Consider the following 4,549-nt stretch of genomic DNA (forward strand, 5'->3'; position numbering starts at 1 on the left):
TGTGAGCCACCATGTGGTTGCCGGGAATTGAACTCAGGACCTTTGGAAGAGCAGGCAATGCTCTTAACCACTGAGCCATCTCTCCAGCCCTTGTTTCTTGTTTTTTAAGACAAGGTTTCCCTGTGTAGCCTTGACTGTTCTGGAACTAGCTCTGTAACCAGACTGTAACCAGCTCTGAACTCACAGAGATCCACCTGCCTCTGCCTCCCGAGTGCTGGGATCACAGCCACCGCCACCACCGTTGTCACCATTACCACCGCCACCACTGAGCTAAACCAGAATGATCTCAGCAGAATTTATTATCTGCATGGACTACTGTGGGAAACACTTCCTGAGTCCATGCGCAGGAAAATGAAGGGTTTTTCCACACAGTGGAATAGCATACTCAAACGAACAAGCCACAGCTTCCTGTGACAACAGTGTGAATCTCGCCAACACAATGTTGAGCCAAGGAAAGCAGCCCCTCCATGTGGTTCTATCTGCCTGACATTCACAAACACTGCAATGAATCTGTGGTGATTGACATTACGATGGTGCGACTCCAGGCTGTGGTGGTCTATAGCTGTCATCTCGGCACTGGAAAAGTGAGGCAGGATGGTTGCCTCAGCCTGGAATACATACTGAGCACCCAGCCATCGGGGCTCCATTAGAAGCACAAGTGAGCACAATACAACGATGACCGTCATTGAGGCTAGTGACTGGACAGAACCAAGGACGTTTGGAAGAACAGGATGCTCTGTTTCTTTGGGTGATGGTTCCACTAGTGAAATTTGTGGCACAGTGCACTTTCTATGTGTCTAGCATATTTCAATAAGAAAATTTCTTAGAAGATAGTGTAAAACCGATCTGATCACTATGTCACTAGCCCAGTCTAGAGCTTGCTTTGAGGCCATTCTCAGAGACTGCACAAATGCTCACGCAGTTTGCATATGTTCCTATTTTTTTCAGTCCCTTGAATACCTGCCAGGCACAGGTGTGATCTGATTTCCCACCACAGAAGAACTGATGTCTAGACAGCTCTGCTGCCTCGAAGGACTGGCTCGCCCTTCCGGGTCTTCCCAGTTCTTGTCTACCAGCCACGGGCTTTTCCAGTCTGCAGAACCGCGCTGCATATTTCTGTCTCATGAATAGGCACCTCATTTGGGTAAACCCCCTGTACGTATGACTGAGAATAGCTGTGTTCCCCGTATAAATCGAACAGCCAAATATTTAAACCGAACAATGTTTCTTACACTCATGCTGGAGGCTGTCCACCGCCTTCCACAAAAGAAGGTCCACGAGGAACAGCGATTTCGTGTTGTTCATTGCTTAACCTTACTTTACTCATGGCTGCCATACCATGAGCCTCTGGATCAATCTCTTGAATATGAGAGGAGAACAATAACATTTTCTTTTGCGAGGGGATTTTGAGACAGGGTTTTTTCTATGTAACCCTGGCTGTCCTGGAACTCATTCTGTAGACCAGGCTGGCCTGGAACTCAGAGATCCATCTGCCTCTGCCTCCCGAGTGCTGGGATTAAAGGCATGCACCATCAACACCCGGTAACATTTCCTTTTTTGAGATGTGTCCTTACTTGTCCTTACTTTGTAGACTCAGCTGGCCTTGAACTAGTGGCCAATGTTTTAATTTGCTTCCCAACTGCTAGCCACCACTCCTGACCAAACAGGGTAAAAGTTGTTCTTTTTTTTTTTGGCAGGACCTCATGTAGCCTCGACTGACATTCAACACAGTACACATCTGAGGATAGCCTTGAGCTCCTCAGCCTCCCTCCAGCCTCTGCCCTACAAGGATTGAGATTACAGGTGTGTACCCCCATATCTGGCTTAATCAAAATTTCTGCAAGTAGTTTTGTAATTTTTTTTCTTGTCTCAAGTTCATTTGTAAAAACAGCATAGAACACCAATTGTCTGTACTGTTTGTTGTGGGGTTGTCACCCAGTTCTTTTATTGTCTTATGGGCATAGAGAGCGAGCTTTACTATGAGGCCTTCACAGAGTCCTGGACACCTTGGGGAGCCTGACTGGAGTTGGAGTGAAGCCTGAAGCAAACTCGACCCGACTGGCATTAATGGCCTTGTCTTCAGCTGGCGGAGCCTGCGGCTCTTGACCCTCAGCCACAAACCTACTTCCCAAGCTTGGGGTGGGCAATGAAGCAAGTTCGCAGGGCTTGCAGTTGGGACTTTAGCATTCTGAGCTTCATTTCCTGAGGTGTCACGCTGGCCTGGCCCAGTACCCACTGCCTTGGCATTGTTGGAATTTTCTCCAGGTCCTTTCTGCTCTTCTCAGCAAAATACAACGTCCTTAGGAACTCCAGATCAACCCCCCTGGAAAATTCAAAGCTTTGCGACTAGGGTTTTTTGATGCCATTTCTGTGCCATTTGGGGAATTGGTGTGTGTGGTGTGGTTCTAGGATTTGGACATGTGGGCCTTGTCACCTGGGGCTCCCAAAATGGCTTTTTTGCTTTTGAGACATGTTCTCATGTAACCTTCGCTGACCTAAACTGAAGCTAAGGATATCTCTTTACGGATCCTCCTGTCTCAGCCTCCCACGTTAGAGTTATAGACATGTGCCACCATACCCAAATGACAAACATTTCTCCAATGAAATCATTATATTCAAAGAGAAGGAGCAAGGAGGATGAGAGTGGACTTTCTAGAATCAGGCGACCTTAGTTCAAATCCCACCTCGGTCTCTTGCTAGTAAGGTGGCATGAAACAAATGAGTTAGTGTACCCATGCCTCAGTTTCCTCATGTGTGGTTAGGTTCACAGTGCGTTCAAGAACACTTACAAAGACAGCCTGTGGGACTGCTTGGTGACAGTGTGCTGAAATGTTCAGTAGAATCTAAATGAATGAAATGCCTTTGAATAAAAGTCAGGAACCAGCAAGATTTCCTGTAGGTATAGGCACGTTTATTATAAATTTTATGTGGAAGGGAGGCTAGCGGGTAGGCTCAGTGGGCAAAAATGCTTCTTGATAGTGGGGTTTGAATGAGAAATGTTCCCACAGGCTTGTGTACTTGAACACGTGGTTCCCGGAAAGGTGGTTCTGTCTGGGGAGGTTGTGGGATCCTTACGAGGTAGAACTTTGCTGGAGAAAGGATGTCACTCAGGAGTGGGGCACTTCAGTGGAGGAAGAACAGCCTTGTTCTTCCTGTCTTTAAGATTAGTTGGCTATATTTTGTTTTCTAGAGGTGCTGGATTTTGAACCTAGGGCCTTGCACCTACTTGGTAAGTGCTCTATCGCTAAAATAAATACCCAGGTCTCCGTCCTCCTTACTTATTTGTTTGTTTATTTGTTTTTTTGAGATAGAGTCTTACTGTGTAGCTCTGGCTGGCCTTTTTTGTTTAATTTTTTTGTTCGTTTTTTTGGATTTTTGAGACAGGTTTTCTCTATGCAACACCCTAGCTGTCCTAGAACTAGCTCTGTAGACCAGGCTAGTCTCAGACTCACAGAGATCCACCTGCCTCTGCCTCTCTAGTGCTGGAATTAAAGGCGTGCGTTACCACCACATGGCTGGCCTGGAACTTTTTGTGTCAACTAGGCTGACCTCAAACCTATAGAGTTCCAGCCTCCCTCATGCTGGGATTGAGGGTGTTGACCATAGGCTGGAGAGAGGGCTCAGTGGTGAAGAGCACTGGCTGCTCTTTCAGAGGTCCTGAGTTCAATTCCCAGCAACTACATGGTGACTTACAACCATCTATGGTGTGATCTGATGCCCTCTTCTGGAATAAAGGCATGCATTCAGAGAGAGCACTTACATACATGCTGGGTTATCCTTATTGTTTTAATATTTTATTTTATTCATTACTGTGTATGATGTATGCTTGTGATGATGTGCAGGTATAAAAGTGAGTACTGACTCTCCTCCCATCACAGGTTACAGGAACAGAACCCAGGTCATTAGGTTTGTGCAGGACCATCTTGCTGTCCTACTTCCCCTGCCCCCCCCCCTTGATGGAGGAAGGCCATTGGTTAATTAAATAAAGAAGCTGCTTGCCCTGATAGGTTAGAACGTAGGGGGAGGAGTGAATGGAGCAGAATGCTGGGCGAAAGAGGAAGTGAGGTCAGATCAGACTCCACAGCTCTCCTCTCAGAGAGACGAGATGCTCCACTCCTGCGGGCAGAGGCGAGAGCTCTGCTCTCTGAGGCACACGCGATGAAGCTCCGACCCAGGATGGACGTAGGCTAGAATCTTCCCGGTAAGCGCACCTTGGGGTGCGACACATATGATTGAAAATGGGTTAGTCCAGGTGCGAGAGTTAGCCGAGAAAGGGGCTAGAGCTAAAGAGTCAAGCAGTGATTAAAAGAATACAGTGTCCGTGTAATTATTTCGGGTAAAGCTAGCCGGAGGCGGCCGGGGTGATGGGGACACAGCCCAGCCTATTACTACACCCCCTTTTTTTTAAATTTTGAAACAGGGTTTCTCTGTGTAGCCCTGATTGTCCTGGAACTCACTCGGTAGACCAGGCTGGCCTCAAACTCACAGAAATGTGCCTGCTTCGGCCTCCTGAGTGTTGGGATTAAGAGCACGCACCACCATCGTCAGA

This window comes from Microtus ochrogaster, chromosome 5 (assembly GCF_000317375.1).
Source record: "Microtus ochrogaster isolate Prairie Vole_2 chromosome 5, MicOch1.0, whole genome shotgun sequence".
Taxonomy (NCBI): Eukaryota; Metazoa; Chordata; class Mammalia; order Rodentia; family Cricetidae; genus Microtus; species Microtus ochrogaster.